The 20675-nt window shown below is 38.7% G+C and overlaps 1 protein-coding gene and 1 long non-coding RNA gene across 6 annotated transcripts in view; one reads left to right on the top strand and one right to left on the bottom strand.

Annotated features, from left to right (window-relative positions):
* dac (dachshund family transcription factor) overlaps positions 1–20675 on the top strand; it is a 457012-nt gene that overhangs the window by 378503 nt on the left and 57834 nt on the right. The window lies entirely within an intron of this gene.
* Positions 8701–20675, bottom strand: part of LOC147873286 (uncharacterized) — a 217756-nt gene continuing 205781 nt past the window's right edge. The window contains exons 3-4 of the long non-coding RNA XR_015535899.1: positions 13142–13355; positions 8701–11599 (exon numbers count right to left, since the gene is read on the bottom strand). This is a non-coding gene — a long non-coding RNA (uncharacterized LOC147873286). The remainder of the gene's footprint in view (positions 11600–13141; positions 13356–20675) is intronic.

Below are 20675 nucleotides of genomic sequence, written 5' to 3' on the forward strand. Positions count from 1 at the left end.
AATTCAGCCATTCCCAGAGGTGGTGAGTAAGGCGAACAGCATGCCACATGTCGCTGAACTCCTGTTGGAATGAGCTTCGTCGATTTATTCTGTCTGACGTGAAGATCTCGAGGCTAAATTGTCTAAGCCCATCATCGCGTTGCGGAAGTAACATCTTGGAAGAATTTCAGAGGAACTTGTGTTGTGGCGTAGGAGGATAAGGGAGTGGTATTGAACTATATGTAGGGCTAGAATGGAATGCGTGCTGCAGCGACATATCGAAGACAGCCCGCATGCCACGGATAACCCAATATTCTAGAGCAGTGAGACCTAATGTCTTAACTTGTACACATTAGACACAGGCTGTTTCGAAAGTTTATAAACTCGTGTAACTGCTTGAAGATGGCTGTCTTCTGAGTTGTAGCACTGTGTAGTCTGGTAGAAGTTTACCGAAGTTTCAGAGGTCCTTGCTGCCTCCATCATCGCCTTCAGGCTCACCGCCGTGAAAACCTCAAATCCGTGACATAGAGACACAGGCATAGATGGGAGATTAATATTACAATACCGGAACGTCTTTAAGTATTAGAATTAGAAGATGTGAACTGGATTGAAATCGCCAATGACATGGGTGCAATGGGCGACTGTGGTGAACATGGGGAATCTTTAGATTACATAATAACGGGAACAGATACAAAATGGAAGGATGAAAACAGAAAGGAATAATCAAATGGAGAAGCGAACTAAGAAGGAGGGGATAAAGGAATAGAATTGGAGTAGGAAGGAAGAAAATATGAAGAAAGGCAGCAAAGGAGATAACACGAAGGAAAGGAAGTACTTGAGCAAAAAAGGAAGAAAGTCAGATTAAGAAGGAATGAAGATGAGGGCGTACTTAAAAATGTATTTATGTAGATATTATATGGCAAACCTGAGAGTGAAAGTCGTTTCAGAAGCAAATTTGTAGTATCTACTGTAAATGCATACTCTAATATTCCCAGACCTATCACTGAAAGCTTATAAACTGTGCTATTTTTCAATTCGCTTCTCTCTCTACTTCACTTGTGAAAAACGTAGGTTCTCACGCATGAAAAAATAGAGCTCTTTTTCCACTTGGCTCACTCCCTCTTCGTTTGAACCCCCCGCAGCAACGATTGCAGGAAGTGAGAAGGGGGTACCAGTGATTGGAGCGTGCAGAATCTCATCACTTGCGGTTCGATTCACTTGAGATCTCATACTCCAGCTACTTCTGTACGCCTTCACCCCTGGAGTCGAACCTGAGGCGTTAGGATCTCGATGAAGCATGTTAACGAGCGGTGGAGAGGTGAGGACAAAGTAGCTGATGTTTTATGTGGAAATATTTTTAATTTACTGAAGGGAAGAGGGTAATTGTTAACGGGGAAATGAACTTAACATAGTGGGAACCGAGGAAGAGGAGAGTGCGTTTGTAACAATGTTGAAACATAGAGACGCGCGTGGCTGTCACGTGAGTTGGTTTGGCTGCAACTATTCAAGTATAGTATTACTACGTACAAAAAAATAGTTTGCCATCCTAATGGTAACCACGTGACGCGGGTGAAAGGGAAGAAAAGACGGGTTGAGCAGGAAGCAACGAAAGTTTATCCCAATTCGTAGTCCCACACACTGTGAAATGTGCTTTCCCAAAAGCTAAGGATCTACAGCAAAATTCTGCTCGTGTATGAAAAATGCACCCAAGTGAAAGGATTTTGCACAACTTGTAGTACCTCGTGGTACTGTCTCATGGTCACATACAAAGCTGTCCCACTGTACGCCATGTTGGCAATTCGGGGGTGAGTATTATAGCTCCTACTCATTCCTGACCTCGGCACTAGATGTGAGTGAGTGGTCAACATGACGCTCCGGCCGCGCTTTAACCCCGGGAAAGGTCCCCGGTACCCATTGGATAGGAGGCTGGGTGGGCCCCAGAACCTATCTGGACGCAGAGTTAGATTAGGTTAGGTTAGTAACATATAGCAATAATAATTGTTTCGGTCTTTCGGTTTGACGCCTCCGAGCGCTCTTGAGAGAATCAGAAAACTCTACTCGCGAGTGAGGAGTGTGATACTTTGGAAACTTAATTTATCGACGTGCTAGGCTGCTATTAAAACTAATTAGGCCGTCATAGTCAGACTTTTTCTTGAAAAATTTATAGTTTCTTAATTAATTGCTGTTATGGATTTGGTAAGATCATTGCTGTACTAATGGAAGTTTGCCACTGGATCTTATCGCCAGCCACCTGAATCTAGTCCATTATCTAACATTATCATTCTCTGAAAACTTTTTTATAACACACGTGCCCCATGTGGCATCTTTCCCTGGTTTTCTGTCCATACTCTGACCATACCATTTTAAGTATCCGTGTTACAGTTTATTTGCCAATTTCTGTGGAACACGAGTGTTCATCACCTTGTATATAAACGCCCAACATTGTACAATGGTTTGAGCCAGATGAATACAGTCCAAATGTATTTATGGATGACCCATACTATCCTTAGAGTCTCCAGAATGGTCTTTCTTCATCAGGTTTCCTTACTGGAACTGTTGTGCAGTCTCACTTGCCTATGCCAAGCCCATCTCGTTCTCCTCGCTTTAATCAGTATAATCATATAAGATGGAAATCGTAAGCTGCTTTATATGCAACTCCTTATTAATACAATTTACTCCGTCGTGCTGTTACTTCCTCTTTGTTAGGTCTAAATATTCTTCTCATTACTTTATTTCCAACGCCTATAGTCCACATTCGTTTCAGAATTCAATCACCACCAGTAAAACGGTTTCCAAAAGATTTCAATGTAAGTGAAAATAAATAAATTCAGTTCATGTTGTCACAAACTATTTCCGTAAGATGTATTTTAATATCCCTTATACGGAGTTGAGGAATTTGTAATAACTGATCTGTGTCTGCTGTTGAAATAAAAATTTATCCACGTCGATAAAATAATTTATCTTCGGACGCCACCCACAGCCACTCAAATAGTCACTTCCCCACTCTACTTTAATATTTTGCATCCAACGCCTGGTTATGTAACATATCGGCGACTTATTGAATCAGAAACGAATTACTTATTTTCAAGAACGTTTGGCCTTGCCACGCACATTTCTCAATTTCTTTCTGTCCTCGTGCCCTGAGACGAGCAACTTGATACATCAGTCTGACGTCCCTAAAGGACCAGCGAGTCCTTCGGCGAGTAGATACAATCAGTTACTCAAGCATTTCTCTGTCTCTCAATATTTACGTAAACCTACCTTAATTTAACCCGAAGTTTTCATGGAGCTTAAGAAATGTTGTAGGATTGATAATCATTTATTTTTAGTGTAATATAATACATTGTAGCTTAAGATAACAATTTATTATGTTTTAGCGTAGAATAAGGTATGAGATTAATAACATAAAAGGGACTTAAGAGAATTAGGAAGGAAATGCTAAGAGCCCATTTTGGTGTTTTCTTCAGAGGACTTGGGAAAATCATGAAATATTTTGGGAGCAATAACCAGATCTCGACATAGAATTATAGGTGCATATTTAAATGATTTATAAAAAGAAAGTAAAGCCGTCCCACTTTACGCCATGTCAGCACTTGGGAGGGAGCGAGGAGGTATAGCTCCAACTAATTCTTAACCTCTTCACTAGGAGGGGGCGAGTGGTCAGCGTCACGCCCCGACCGCGCTTAACCCCTGAAAAGGATCCCGGTATCTATTGAAAAGGAGTGTCTAGAAGAAAAATTATCTGCTCACTGTCGGGGATCGAACCCCGGTCGCCCAGTCCGTAGCTAGTCACTATATTGACTGAGCTATCCAGGCAAAATTAAGTGATCAAGAATTAAAACAAACTGTTGCTGATCATCATGCAGTAAAAGCGAACTATGCTGAGTCTTAGTTCCGGTCCAATAGGTGGGGTTACTGGTCAGATTCATGTTCCAGCCTCTTTATCCCCGCGGTGCTGTTCTGTGTATGTCAGTGAGCAGAAAAACCACTGAGCCTGTCGGAATCGGAAAGGCTGTTTTGTAGAATAAGGCCAGTGTGTTCTATGTCAACCCAGAAATTTATTTTATACTTTTTTTAGTTTTATGTCACCGTATGAACAGTTTTGTCTGGTTATGATCTATTATTCCTTCTGATTCTTTATCTTTCTCTATCCTTCCATATTAACTTGGTTTGAAAATTGGGTACTGTTATTTTATTAATAATTAATTGGTTAATTATTATTATTAAATTTAATACCTGTTTCTTTGACTAATAATATATTAACCATTATTTATTTTCTGTGGGATACAAGAGAAACCAGATGAGAGGTGTATTGATTCCGACTTATGTCACTTTTACTCTAATGTTTGGTGACGCCCACGATAGAATAGTAGGAACAAATATCAGATGAAACACAGTGATACGGTTAAGTGAAGGTGATGGTGCGAGAAAATGACACAGTCGTTTCAAGAAGAAGAAGATAAGAGAGACAGAACCAACGACGTTGAGATCCAGGATATTATTTCACAGGAATTCTTCAAGGGTACAGCAACGTGAATTATTATGTGTACCTGACAAAAATTTGAGATCCAGAGTTATTATTTGGAGCGGCGTTCATATCCAATTTATCACGAGGAAGACATTTTCTGTGGAGTCATATCCTTCTAAACATATATCGTTTTTGTATTTGTTCATCTTCTTATTTTACTGTCCTTCCTCCTCTTTTACCATCTTCGTCTTCCGCTCCATATTCTTCTCCTTTCGTGCTACCTTTCTCTCATCTTCCTCTATTTCTTGTCCTCTTTTACTATCTTTATCTTCATCTCTTTGCCTTTTATCACCTTCAGTAGTCTGACCTACAAAATTGTGCGTTCAGGATCTGAAGGAATTAGTGATTTCTAAAACAACAAGTGTGGGTATACTGTTAGACGTAGTGAATAGAATTGTATTTTCATTACCCGTCAGCAAATAGCATGCTTCAAGACCACGGAAGGACTGAGAACATCATTAACTATAAAGTCTCACTCGTTAAAAGAACTAATAAATTTTAGCTTGTCAAAACATTCTTCGACTTTTATGAAATTTGAAGGTTTTTGCCGTTTTCACAAAAATCCACTACTGGCCTTTTAAGTATGCCTTAAAATATTTTTAGAAGTCTATAAATAATCCAATACTGAAAGAATTAAAATTTTCAACACACACGTTATGTGCTACTGGTATTTCATAGTCAGAAGTTGGCCCAGACACCAATTTCGTATTACTAACAACTTTGAAAATACCTCTTGTGGCACGATATCAATACCAAGTTATATTAAAATTAGATAATTGGCTTAAAATTTATTAGACATAGACAAACGAAGTCAATGACACCATTACCCTGTATTTGTATTGTACATAACCCATTTCATGTTTGCTTGCTTTGATGTGGGCCTGTTTTGTTGCGATCGCAGAGGCCTAAAGGTTTCCAGTAATGGCGCTAGATGGAAGAATACTTAACTGTACACGTGCTGATGCTATTAGGTAACTTTTAGAGTACTTACAATATACGTGACGCGACCCTGGAATACAAAATATGGCATTTTCCTATAGTTAAATTATAAAAAAAAACAAGAAAAAAAAGCAAAACACATTCTGATTCAGAACAGCACATCCGAAGAAATAAAAATGTGATATTACGTTTAGAGGCAAATATATTATTTGGCCATACTTGTTATTTCACTGCCAATATGACAGTGGAAACAAGACGCCCTGACAATTTGCAAGATGATTTTGCCTCTAACATATGTTGACACAGTCGATGTCATTTGTTAATTACAATTATGCAAACACCTGCTACGTTCTTATTAAGAGACAAAGGATAAATATCAATACATATAGTCCGCTGTAAGCCTATTGTATAAGCAAACGATGATGTGAAGTTAGACATATTGATATAGGAGGTTGTACTCGTTACTTGACTTGTAAAGACAAACATTCGAAGACTTTTATTTCATGACATGTGAATAGAAACACATACATGAAATTATGCAATGCATCCGTAATATGTTGTTTCAATCATAAAGAGGCATGTGCCAGTCATGTTGATATTTATGATTCAATTTATGGAAGGCTCATAACGATGCATACATCGCGGGCTATTAGGGAATAAAGAAAGGGTTCAAATTTTGCCAAGGATGCCGGCCACGGTTTTCCTTAGTCTCTCCAAGCAAGTGGCAGGATAGCATCTTTAAATAGCCTACGACCACCTGATTCAATGTTCCTTTTTTAGTTCATCATTCACAAATCAACCCATAGTAAGTTAAATTATTTGAAGGATTCCCCCCCCCCCCCGGTTACCCGCGTTCAGGGAAACTTTTTCTCCCTAAATATTTAATACGCTAAATTATTGGAGTTGCTTAGTTGGAACCAATTTTACATGTTTTTTTATCGTGTAAACAAGTCAGAATACATTGTGGTATTTCTCTTGGATGTGCTCAATGCGTATTGCATCTTGAATTACGTCACGTACATTACAGTTAATAATTCATACCCTCTTTGTAGACTATTCATTGTAGTTTATAACCTTTTGAAAACAAAATAAAAAACTACGTTAGGAACTCGACAGCATACACGGACGGACAGACATGAGTATATGTCAATGATTCACCATTTCATGGTTATTCATATATAATAATAAACAGTAGGTCCTCAATAAAACCCTTCCAAATAAGCCCCTCTGTTTAATAATTGCAAGCATCCTTCTATGCCAGTATATACACAATCAGAATTTTAGTGCTCCATAAGAGATTTGATTTACTATTAGTACTTGTGTCTGTGGTAATGTTGTATCCCCTGCTATTGTAAACTATTGCAGGGTGTGGAACGCTTCAGTACAAGGAAAGCGAGGTGTCTTCACACTGAAACTGTACATATACAGAGTGATCCAAAAGTCGCGCAACCCGACCCAAAAGTCGCAAAACCCGAACCAAAAGTCGCGCAGAAGAGCATGGAAAAGTAAGTATTGGCAACACTGTACTGTTGGCCGGGTGTTGTGCAGGCAGTATGACCTTGAGACATCTGCTAGGTCTCACCAGTTGAGTAACGGCATTCGAAAGTGTAAGATGAGTTTTTCACAAGAGGGGCGAGTATTTATTGTGGAACATTATTTTACGACGAATTCATACACGGAATGCCAACTTGGCAGTGCTTAGAACGGTCACCCAGGAAGTCCTTAAGAAGATTAGCACAGCAGACTGGATTCAGTTATGGAACAACGCAGAGGTGTACGAGGCGGCTGAAACTTGTGCCTTACAGAATTCACACAATGCACGAACTCAAGGAACCGGGCAAAGGTGTCGGCATCTTGGACAACGCTTTCTTCACAGATGATTCTTGGTTTCATTCAAATTTTCATCACTCAGACTTGATGGCCGTCCAGATCGCTTCTTGTCACTTACGCTGCCTGTTTCACGAAAACGGTGAACAATTCGGCATATTGCTGATTTATTCGGCACGCGCGATTTTCGAAAACTACGCACAAACGATTGTTGGCATTCCGTGTACGAATTCGTCGTAAAATAATGTTCCACAATAAATACTCGCCCCGCTTGTGAAAAACTCATCTTACACTTTCGAATGCCGTTACTCAACTGGTGAGACCTAGCAGATGTCTCAAGGTTATACTGCCTGCACAACACCCGGCCAACAGTACAGTGTTGCCAATACTTACTTTTCCATGCTCTTCTGCGCGATTTTTTGTTCGGGTTTTGCGACTTTTGGATCACCCTGTATTTCGGTTACGAAATAGCCTAGTACAGAATATTCCATTTAAAACGCAACACTTTTGCTATAAAGGAAAATTGTTCTATAGAATATTTTACGAAATAATGCATTAATAATAAGGATAATTCATATACTGCAGAGAAAGCATCGGATATTTCGTGGAGTATGCCTTTCAGCTCTTTTTTAATAATTCATTTTAGAAGGTGTATAGTAGTCATTTAGAATGTATCTTATACAACATGCGAATTTTGCTACGCAACTGCTGTCGGCTTTTCTGATACTTCCCCTCTAACGTATCTCGAAAGACAAATGAACAGAGGGGTGATTCTTCTGCCAGCCCCATTGCTTTTTTCTTAAACTCTGCGATGATCTTGCAGAATTCCATACTTAAAACCTGAAACTCATGGGAGAGCTTATGGCAAATATCGTCGGGAACAGAGTGGCAGGTGGAGGGAGTAAAAGTTGCCACCATAATGTTTGTTGTTGTGCGCCGTGAAAGCATGGGTCTCAGCTGGCGAGCCGGTCGAAAATGATCTTGAACGATACGAGCTTCATTGCGAGTCTACACTTTGAACGTGAGGTGATGACAATAGAAAGAGAGAAGTAGATGCTTCACATCGGTTCTCTAATTGGTTATTTTTGTGTTGGGATTGGTGAAGTGGTGATGATGATACTTTGGAAGCACTGTGGAAAAAACACGAATAGGGTATCAACAGAATAAACAAAAAAGAAATAAATAAAAACCGAAAAGAAATGTAAGGGAAAGAGAAAACAGCACGAAAACAGAAACAAAAGATAAGAATTAAGACTGAGAAATTTTATGGGCTTGTAACCTCTGAAACATTGGTAACCATCGACCAGACTACACAGCGCAACAACCCGGAAGACAGAAAGCTTATGGGACTTCTCCGATATCTGGTGCGTGTTGTAGTTTTTCCTCTGCGCCCTCTATACGCTTCTAGAATCCCACTCGGCCTCCTATTAGGGATTCTTTACCGAGAGTTAAGGCAGCTGGAACCTGAAGGTGACCACTCACCTCCATCTAGTACCGACGTTTGTAATGTGTGCAAGTTTCATTTTTTCGTTCCAATTTACCAGACACTGGAATATCTTTAACTAGAGGACACAAGACAGACGGATGACCATTCAGCTAAGATCTCTGTATATTTTAATGTCGATTTTTTGAAGTAAACATATTAACTGTCTATCAAATCAAACTGGGTAGTAGCATGTGAAAAGTGCACTTTGCTTGGGTATTAACTGCAACAATTCAAGCAAGTAAACCTGGAATTTCACCATCCATCTTCGAACCAGGAAAGCGATCGGTAAATAGAAGCCCTCAGAGCTTACTTGCGCTTCATTGCAGTCATGATGATCTGCATTCCTTTTCAGTACACCGTGTACTAAATAACACACGGTGTATATACCACCATAGAAACAAATGACGTCTTCTGTTTCTGGTAATTGAACCCGCCTAGATCAACACGCCTAATAGGATCAAAGTTCTTCATTGTACCTGAATCATTAAGCTCACACGACAAACCATTCTCCTAACATTAACCCCCTTCATAAGATGGATGTCTTCTGGGTCATTGTGTCTTGTAGTATGATAGACGTTTACCGACGTTTCAGAGATTGTTGCTGCCTACACCACCATTGCGATGATGGAGGCTGCATGATCACCCGCCGTGAGAACCTTAAATCTCACTAATACCCTTAGGGTCTACATATATTATCGCTAGTGTCACCACCAGGCGCTATTAATTTTTTAAAATATCCATTACTCATCAAATGTCAGGCTCAACCCCTTCTACATCTGCTTATTGAGCATATGATAAAACCATTGATTCTGATTTCAATATAATTATTATAATTGAATCGGTGATTGCGAAACCAACGTAAGCCACTTTGTTCTCAAATTCAAGGTACTGGCCAGAAGAATGGTCACTTCCAGGTATTTTAGTTTAGGGTTTAATACGAAAGCAGACATTTGAAGAAAACCATATTTTAGCAAGTGTGCTCCTGATGTGGACTTAGCGCCGTGCAGTCTGATGAATGTTTACCGGCGTTTAAAAGGTTCTTATTGCTTTTATCATCAGGACGGTGATTTATTTCCCGCAGTAAACACTTATGAAACGTCGGCCAGTTTATACGCAGCACCAAAGAAGACATATTAATACTCGCCGCCATGAGAAACTGAAATCGCACATGCTGGTTGTGAGCTTCCGTGTAGTCTTGTGAGTGGTTAGCAACGTTTCGGAGGAACATATACATTTACCATGGTACTTTCCTCCGAAACGTCACTATCGATCAACAAACCACACGCCTTCACAATCGTAATCAAATGGATGTTTAATAGTGAGGTAAAGGACATTATGTCTTTATTTGAGAAAGATTAAGTAACAGTGATACAAAGAGTTTATGATTGTACGTGACGGAAATAAGAAATGATATAAAATTTTAGGAAAATGTTGTAGTTAGAAATGTAACATTAACACTGATTTTAGATGCATATTGAAGATGTGAACTAGGTGGAACTGGTTAAGGGTAGGATCCAATTTTGATTGCATGATTATGTTAGTGTTCCTTAAAATCAGTAGATTTATTTATCACCTGATTAACTGTTACATTTTGAAGGAAATTCTGTAAAATGTATGTATTCTTCTTTTGACGTGTTACATACCGAATATATTGTAAACAACATTTCGAAATTCAGCATTTACCTAAAAGAAATTCAGTGCTTTCGTCATAAAGATGTATCGGTTAAAGATACTTTACGGAAGGGTTCCAAATTTATCCTGCAATTTATCAAGCGAAACCAATAAGTATTCTGTATGCCAGTTGCCGATTGAGAAGGAAATCAAAATGTTTCTTCGCGAAATTGAAAATTATTCTTACTCTTTTCCAAATGTAGTTATAGTAAATGTAATATAACAGAAGTCAGAAACTTGTTAAACTTACTGTACTCTATCTCTTCCCCTAATAATAGCAACAAAGCCAGGAAGTTTAATGTTCATCCATGAACATTGACGTAATTCAAGTTGCAATTATTTATTTATTAACTATGTGAAGAAGAGAAGGGGTTGTTAAGGGGACGAAAGCAAACCCCTTTACTTAAGTCCAGGCCCCTTACCTAACCTACAGAGAAATTGGGGTTGTGTTTGTAGGACGACAGGGGGTTGCAGGGGGTGTAATAGCTAAGGATATACAATTTTCTACCCCACTCCCAATTACGGAATTTATGCTGATTCCACGTCTTAGTTTTCGGGGCTGTAGAATCGATAGAAAGAGAGGATACTGCTGAAACAGTTGGCTCTGGGTACAGCCACTAAGGTATAAATAATTAGTTGGGTAATTCCTGCCTTGCACCTTATTTATAAAGTCTAACGTGTAATTTCCTCTAGTTTAAGACTTTAGCTTCACGTACAGTATGATGAAGCCCGCTGTTCCTTGCACTGCCATTCGTATCTTCTGGAACAATATTTCTCAACCGCAGTACATCGACAATTTAAATTAAACGTCGACACGTTTAAAAATAGTTACAGAAAATTGGTAACAGCTATTTTTCCATCTCATTACCGTGCACTGATATTATTTATTTTTCTTTTGCTACGGCATTTATCTAATTCCTTTTTATTGTCAGAGGAACATCAAAGGACCCACTTCCAGAGCCGTTCATTTGAATATATGATAAACCAGAAAAGACAATTTCAGTTAACGAGTATGAGTGTCTTATGGGTTGTTGCGCCGTGCAGCCACCGCGGCGATGGTCCTGATGGTAGAGGCAGAGAGTAACTCTGAAACGTCGGTAAATTTGTACCAAGCTACACAGCTCAGGTCCTCTGAAGAGATTAATCTTCGTATTCACCGCCGTGAAAACCTGAAATTTCAAAAGAAAATGTTAAAATTATAACAGGTTCTTTTTATAATCACAGAAACCCAAAACTGTGTTATGTCCAATTCATTTTTGACCTTCACAAGCCTTTTTTCGAAAATCCATTCCAATGTTATCTTCCACTGTTGGGTCGTTCAAACCGACCCTTGATTTAACGACGGGATTTTTCATCAGTGTCGCTTCATTTTCGAGAATTTGACAGCTTTAAGATCTATACTGGTGTGGTACAACAGTGAAATGGACTTCACCTCGAATTATGTCTGGCTGAGCCCTACAGACGACAGCGTCTCTGTCTGATTTTCCAGTCCGTTTATAACAATACCCTGTCAACCTGTATCACAGTCCTTGTGGCTGGAATCATCCTGGAACCTTATTTTTATGCTGATCACATCTTAAATTCACTTTCTGTTAGTTTGGTCAAGTTAAAAGAACGGGTTTCAGATGTAACCAACCAGTCGTGAAATCCTCAGACATGTCACGAACTTCTCTCCGTCATCCTCTTTATTTCCTTTTGTTTATCAACTTTCTTCATCTTATTTTTCAGGTATCTTTCAGAAACGTTACCAGCCTCTTAACACCTTAAAGTAGAGTAGTAACTAAATGCGTCCTATGTTGGATTTCACTACGGTGAGTCTGAAGATGGCTCCCTTCTGGGTTGTTGCGCTGTGCAGTCTGGTAGACGTTTACCGACGTTTCAGAGATCCTTGCTGCCTCCATCACCATCAGTAAACTTCTACTAGACTACATGGCGTAACAACCCAGAAGACAGCCATCTTTCAATGCGTACTGCTCACTTAATAATTCCAAACCATAGATGATGGCATGGACGGGACGTGCAGTACGCATGACAAATGAGAAATTCAAGATGTGTGGCAGGTTAACCCAGGCGCAGATCGGAGCGTAACATAAAAATATATCTTACACGATCAGTGACGGAACTGAATTTTATCTAAACAGGGTTTATCGTGGATTTAACACGATAATTAATTTTCAGATTCCATAAAATAAAGAATTTCTTAACTGGTTGTTGTATACTTGGTTTCAAGAACAAACGCGTCATGGAATTAGAAGGCAGTTGGCATGTGTACCACTTTCATGTTCAACTTCCATCCATTTTGCCCATTGAGACCATTTATTTATTTTACTTAATTACCAAAATATATACTAACTATTATATTGAGATTTCTTTGCTGTAAGTGTATCAACTGAAGATATTACTAAGACGTCGTGTTTGTTCGCTTCTTTATCTACGAAAGTACTCGTCTGGTTCTACATAAATCTGTACTTAAATCTGTCGGAACAGTTTAATGTTTGTCTATACAAGGCTTAAACCAAAGTTTACATGAAACTTATGCCGAACTTTACCGCTATTCTCAGTATCCGCCCTGTTATAAGGAAACTGATATAAATGTTTGCTATTCATAATATTTGTTTGTAAAATTCTTCCCTATGAGATGTACTTATAACGAAATACAAGGTAAAGTAATTGCATTTGTCTCACTGATTGTCCCATAAATACAAGATCACCTATGGATTTCGTGCCTGTCACGTGGTCTGAAGAATCAATGTATTTTATCACCAAAGATCTTCATATCACCACTCTTGGTCTGTCGATCTCTGGGATCGCGGATGCAAATCGCACTCGAAGCATGGATGTGTGCTTGCGTATTTCTGAGTTGTGCTGTCCTGTGTAGACGAACGCATTGCGATGTCACGGTCTCTCTTTGTACATCCAAGCGTCCTGCAAATATCGAAAGGAAGGTTTCAAAACCTTGCAGAAATATTCTACACAAAGCACCAAGGCCAGAATTGGGCAATAGCACTTAAAATACACACTGTTTATAGTTACTATTGTTAAAGTTTAAAGTTATTAAGGAATTATTTACGTTTAATTCACACCCAAGCTAATTTGGAACAACACTGTCTTAGAAACTGACCTAAGAAATCTTAAAAGGCCTGAAAACCACCGCTTTTGTCTTTCTCGGAAGGATTAAAATTGATATTTTAATAAGTAGATCCAGTGAGCCTAACTTATTCAGCAGGTGATCAGCTTTCTGATTAATTAAGCAGTGCGGTCAGGGTTTTAGAATTAATTATGAAATAATTGTAAGCCGGGTAGCTCAGTCAGTGTAGCAACTGGTTAGGGGCTGAGGGAGTGTAGTTCGATCCCCGACAGAGGCGAGAGGATTTTCTTCTAGCCTCTGCGTCCACACCAGCTCTGGGGTCCACCCAGCATCCTGTTCGGTGACGTTGACCACTCACCCCCATCTAGTGCCGAGGTTAAGAGTGAGTAGGAGATATATCAGCTTCCGCTACGTGCCAACTTTGATATGTAACGGATTGGCTTTTTACTGATATTCTTTAGGTTATGTAACGTAGCTCTCTTCATAAAATACTATTACGGCGTTGAAATCAAGAAGGGTTAGATGGGCGGTACATGTAGCAGGCATGGGACATAATATATTCAGGTGCTTGTAGAGTCCTTGGTCAGAAAACATGAAAGGAGTCGATTTATAAATGTAGGCGTAAATGGGAGAATAATATTGAGATTGATTTAGAAGAAACGTGAAGAGCTGAATTAGATTAAGGTAGCTCGGAATAAGTGCCAATGGCGTCACCTTATAAACACGTCAATGAAACTCCTTGTTCAATAAAAGACTGTCAAATTCTTGTTTGGCTTGGAAACTAACAGCTTCTTAATTAAGATTCTTCTGTGTTGAGCTATACGTTTGGTAGGAATCTATTATCGAAGGGCCTCTACCTACGCAGTTTATATAAAACAGATGAAGTCGCTGACAAAAATCATACACTCAGTGGGATTCGAAGACGCGATCCCTGTTTTAAAATAGTGCAAGGTCGCACAAATATAGTGGGTATATTTAATTACGCTAAAATGTATTTTATAAAGCTAATACACGTTATTGTATATTTGCCCTTTTACAAAGAAATCATTTCGAACCATTTCAGTTATTTCATTACGTCTCCCTTGAGCGAAGTACTTTTCTTCTTTTGGTCTGTCAGTGGCAAGGAAGGCCCCCTGCTACGGTCTTGACATGAACATACATATCCCTAGTGATAACCTGTCAAATGCACAGTCAGGTAGAGAACTAAGAAGCTAATTCCTTCATCTCAACCTTTGCTCTCCTCCCCTCCTTTTCCACTTCTCGCTCATCTCAAACGTACGCGTAAAGAGAAAATATTCTCATCTCTCATTTTTGTTTCTCTCATTCCACATCTAAAACTCCTAACACGTTCTCATCCCATACCACGACGACCATAAGAACGACATTCTTAGAATATTGCCACATATAATCACCCTTACACGCAGACTGACTTAATATTAGTGACATCACTTTCTCTCTTTTCCTGCCTATTCCTAAAAGAGTTTTGTAAATTTTATTTCCGACTTCTTCGGCTTTCTTCCATGCCGTTGTGATGTGGTTAAGAATGATTTTTTAGCTGTCTGTCTGATCCTCTAAGAATACATTAAAGTTTGAAATTAAAAACAGACAAGAAAAATGCTGTACATGTAGAAATGGTGTGTGAGACACGTGCTTCGGCTGTTATGGTACCAACTGAACAACCCTTACAATCTACTATTAGGTGGGGAAGATTTTATGGTTTGAATTTTTAATTTTATTGGCAGCAATTATTGTGCCTGTGTTTGGCGCAGGTGTCAAAGTACTCTACATCAGCCCGGGGCCGGCCCAAGTGGCTGTGTGCAAATGTAATTCCCCAATAAAGCACAACATAAAATACAGAAAAACGTTACAGTTTTCTTACTGTTACATGCATCATTTTTAGGCCTGTTGTAGATCATGAAAGAATATTTAAAATAGAAATTTCTGTCCCCAGAACTTTCCCAGAATCATTGTTAAAACGTAAGTTTTTCTTCCAAACAGAATGTCGCATAAGATCATGGAATATCTTCTTTTTATTAGTTCATTTGATGGATATTTACTGCTATATAGTTTAGTTGCTTTCTTGCTGTTTTGCTATTTCAGCTTCCTTCTCTGATCTCTGTATTTCTTTACATTCCTATCGATTCAAAATTTCTTTTATTTCTTCTTACTTTCTTCCTAGTTAATTTATTATGGTCGCTGAATCAAGTATAATCTATTATTTCTCAATTTCCGTCTGTTTCTTTGCTTTGTGTTCACATATCGCAGGAATGGACAAAACATTTTAATCCTTCAACAATATAATTCAGAAAATCAACGCAAACGTTTGAATCGATTTAAAGCAGTAAGTGGTTGGTAAATTCCAATCCGTGGGCCTGATGCTGCTCGCGACAAAGTTAAGACTGCATCGATGTTAAAATATTAATGACGACATATTTGTTTATCAATCTTAAATCTTTGTATACGTAATAGAAAGTATTGGAAGGAAGGCAGTGCAATTAGAAACACAAATGAGTGCAAGTATAAATACAGTCAAGATGTTAACGAGTATGCGAATATTGAAGTCCTATTGCAATTTATGAGTGTTTTCACCTTGTGCAGCCCTGCACCGTTTGATCCACGGTCATTTACAAAAAAACCCACCGGACTAATAAGAAAATGTAATTGCCCACCCGTGCAAAAGGTGTTTTTAAAACGTATTTTGCGCTCATATAAACGCAGTATACCTGGAAAAGTAGACGTTATTTTCGTAGATTAAACAGAAGGTCCAATGCTGGGATATTTTAGAGCTAGTCGTGAATACGTATGTAACTAAACTGGAAAAAGTGATGTCTGAATATAAAAAGTAAAGTTTGTCCCACTATACGCCATGTAGGCGCTTGGGGGGAGTGGAGGTATAGCTCCTCTCTTCCTTGACCTCGGCACTAGATGGGGGTGAGTGGTCAGCATCACGCCCCGGCCGGCTTTACCCCCGGGAAAGGACCCCGGTACCCATTGTAGAGGAGGCTGGGTGGGCCCCAGAGCCGGTGTGGACGCAGAGGCTAGAGGAAAAATCCTCTGCCCCCGTCGGGGATCGAACCCCGGCCGTCCAGCCCCTAGCTAGTCACTATACTGACTGAGCTATCCCGGCTCATGGTGTCTGAATATAACCATGGTTAATTCAGACGTACAGTTTCTTAGATCAAAGTGAAACATGGGTATTTTATGCCAAGAGACTAATGTTATGCCCTTAATTCTAACTGTATACTCGTGGAATGAAAAGTAATATAGGGCAAGGAACAAAAGCCCTTGTCCAGCTTCGTCAATCTAGCCGTACAACATTTTCAGATTATAAAATAATTATTGTCTTTGGGTTTATGGATTATTTAAACCGTTCTTAAAATGGGAAGTTTTGGAAACGGTCCCTCCGTTTTACGGCAAGGAAGAACCCAATCTGAGTTTTCCCTCAGACAGAGCTGCCTTTATCCGCGGGATGTTAAATGTTACTCAGACCTGTTCTGTCTAACTCTGTGATCCACTGATTGAGGTTAGGTTTGTTTAATTTACTGTTCCTCTGTTTAACAAAACAGCCTACTAATTGACATTATCCCTGTCTAAATCCACTGTCGTTGATAGGGTGTAATGCCTCATATTAATTTTTCCCTTGAATGAGGACGGAAACATTCAGTTTCTGAAACGTGGCATTTTAAGAATAAATCCAGGCAAGATCCAGGGTATAAAAACGATTCACAAACGCGAACTGAACTGCCTCACACCCAGTTGTTATCTTTCTTAATCCGTCGGTTGACCTCGCTCCCAGCGCCTGTGTTTGTTGTGTGTTTGTCAGGTTGTCTGCTGGCTTTCACAGCGATTTATCATTCCCACATCGCGAGTAATATAATGATTTGGCGTCATGAATTCCGTAGAATAGTTCCTTGACACAAAGCAGAAACAAACATGAGTGATCTTTGACCTTTGGTTATCCCAGAAGAAGATGTGGCTGTTTCAAGGCTCTGTAGGTTTATATCTCAAGAGCGTATTAAAAAGCCACTCTGAAGCTGTTCGTCTATATCCGTGGGAGAGAATTGTATCCAGTGTCCTGCAGCAGATAATTTCTTGATCTAACGCGTTTATTTTGTATAAGCTTTTCAGAATTGAAAAGCGATCAAATTGAGTAATTCATAAGAACCGGACCGTAATACACTTCCAAGTGAAATCGAGTCAATTAACATAAAAAAGGTGCACGATTTTTAAAATGAAATATAATTTCCCGGAGCTGTTGCATGCGTTCAAAACCTCGAGTAGCCATTATGATATTGTCCTAATATTGGATTTTTTGGACGGTAAATAATTTCAAAGGACAAAAATCACTTTGTATCTTCCTGTTCTAAAATTTTGCGTTAGTCATAGAATGCCTAATAAAATGTACTGAATATAAAATTATAAGCTAAGCATCCTATGACAGACCGACATATCACAAAAATTAAATAAATGATGAAAATGCTTATAAGTTATTTGGCATACTTTCACAAACGAATTGAAATGTTCAGAAAAATTAAAATGTGGCTCATTAATTGTTTATGTTCTTCATGCTTCATGCAACACATTTATTCGTGTGTCTGTTACATGGCTTGTTCGCTACGGCGGTACACATCATTGTTTCTCAACCAGGGGCCCGTAAGTTGTGCCTAAGCTTTCTTCAGGTAATTTTTATGTCATATTGCCGCATGTTTTAAGCTCTCTTCATCACATTTTATATTTATTCAGTGGGCGGAAAATACTATACATTCTACTGTTCTGTCTCTGTTTTATTTAACCAGATCTTTTGACAATGTTGGGTAGGGGTCCGAGGTATTAGGAATGTTGCGAGTGTATCCGTGGAACTAGAACGGCTGAGAAACACTGGTTTACACAATTTATATTCGTCACCTGAGAATGTGTTAAGTGTGGGGTTAATCTGAATAACTACGTTGCAACGTCTTCTGTCAAATTCCGTTGGCCCTATCAAGAGGCACTTTAAAACAAAGGAGAAACCACAACAGCGTTTCCTACTCACAGGTATTTCTTTACTTTGTGGAGTAGTTTCTGAGTTGACCAGTGGAGACGCGTATCAGGTTTCTGTTTAACTATACACCACTACATCCTCATGTTTCATGCTCCTTCATTAGTTTATAATAACGCACGCAGAGCACTTCATTGGCTTCTTCCTTTATCAACCTCTTTTTGGTTTGTCTTGTATAGTGATAGCTACTTGGACGGAACACGTTCTGAAATATAAGATTCAACCACTTCGGAAGTACGCTCTGGTAATTTCCTGTGTCAAAATTTGCGTTTTTTTCACTTTATAAAATAAACTTCCGTTACTTGTTGGTTACTGAGAAGATACAAAACAGTGTGAAATAGAATTGTGGTATATTATTTATCTTAGGTTAATTTAACCTCCTCTTATTAGCTTAGATACATATAGTCAAGTAATAAAACTATTAATTACTACTGAATTTGAAACTAGGTGGAAGAAAGCTGTCATCGGCTAATTTGAGGCCTTATTTGAGCATTTGCCTGTGGACGCTGAAGAAAAGTACATAAACCATGAGTCAGGATAGTGGGTCTCTGAGTCAAGATTGGACCCGGGACGTCAAAGCGAGTGCACTAGCTAGCCATTCGACCTCTGTTTCGAATATTTGATACTGATACCCTTGATTGAAGTGGAAGACGGAGGGTCTGGTGATAAGGATTAATTTAGGACATATCTAAAGGACCACACAGAGTATGAACATTTTATTCTATCTCAGTATATTCTCGTACAAGATTACGATTTATATCTGACTTTTTTTCGAGAATAATGAAACGCGTGAAAGCATAATATCTGACTCCTCTGTGTATAGCGTACATAGTGATTATATCTCAACAATAGTTTTATGTCTGAAATTATTTGACATGAAGGCAAATGAAGTATTAAATTTGCCTTTATTGATTTGTATTGAAATATGTCTAAAGGCGGAAAATATTAGTTTCTGCTCTTGTTGGTCTAATATAATCACCTAATATTCACGAAACTAAACTAAAAGTTTATAAATTTTCTAAAAAAATTCTCATTTAAATAATTGTATATTTTATATATATATATATATATATATATATATATATATGTTTAATATCTACAACTGTAGCCTTGTGCGTTCGTTATAATATATATATATTTAACAAAATGGAATGAAAGATATTTCACGACTAAGTAACTAACTCCATAGAGAAATTGATACTCAGTCGGCTGGTCAAGAACTTCTACGCATTTTGTGGATCTCGGATGTTCCTTACCGTATTCACAAAATGCCATCAAAGGACACTATCCTGAGTTAGATGAACCTAGTCCAGACCCTCACACCTTTTTCCTCATGTTTCATTCCTATATTATTCTCGACTACGCCTAGTTTTTTTCAAGCTTGTCTCTTCACTTCAAGACCAATGAGGTATAAAAAAACACAAGACCACGTTTGAAAAATATGTTTACTCCACTTTGAATTGCACCTTCCCACTCTTGTCTGTATTATCTGTAAGTTCTTTGTAATGGATATCTCCTTGAGGTAACGTTTGCAATACGTGTAATGGATTCTTTGCTATTGTGTGCTGGTAGCATTCTTGATATCGGTGTCTTGGAACATGCAATCAATCATCACAGTATTAAGAAAGTAGCACTTTGAGTTCTCACAGCTGGTTTAATTTCGTCACTGGATACCAGTTGTATGCTCCATTACTTTATTAACTTCTTTACGCAATCTTCTTAATGGCCGCGTCTCCATTAGTAGGAAGCCGATGTTGACAACGTCTTGCGGTTAGCTTTACTTTATAATTTTTCGTTAATTCTTTCTTTCTTTCTCCCTTTCTCCCTATCCCTCTCTTCTCATTATGGTCACGTTTTACACACTGCACGCAGTCCCACTTGATTGATCCGCTGTTAGATTTCATGTACCAGTAATGTAAATGATGTGTTGTTACAAACTACGATTAATCGCTCTGAACTCCATCTGTATCAGCTCGCTTTGATTTTAAGGATCATTTGTCATACAGTACGAATGAAAACACTGCTTTAATTACCATACAACGAAAAAAAAGTGAGAAATATGTTAATTTAGTATTTCATGACATGAATGTAAGCTGGTCACTTTTCATGAAGAAGTAAT

The sequence above is a fragment of the Zootermopsis nevadensis genome, unplaced genomic scaffold (assembly GCF_977971745.1).
Source record: "Zootermopsis nevadensis isolate Lab colony 2312 unplaced genomic scaffold, Znev_1.0 Znev_ptg000020l, whole genome shotgun sequence".
NCBI lineage: Eukaryota > Metazoa > Arthropoda > Insecta > Blattodea > Termopsidae > Zootermopsis > Zootermopsis nevadensis.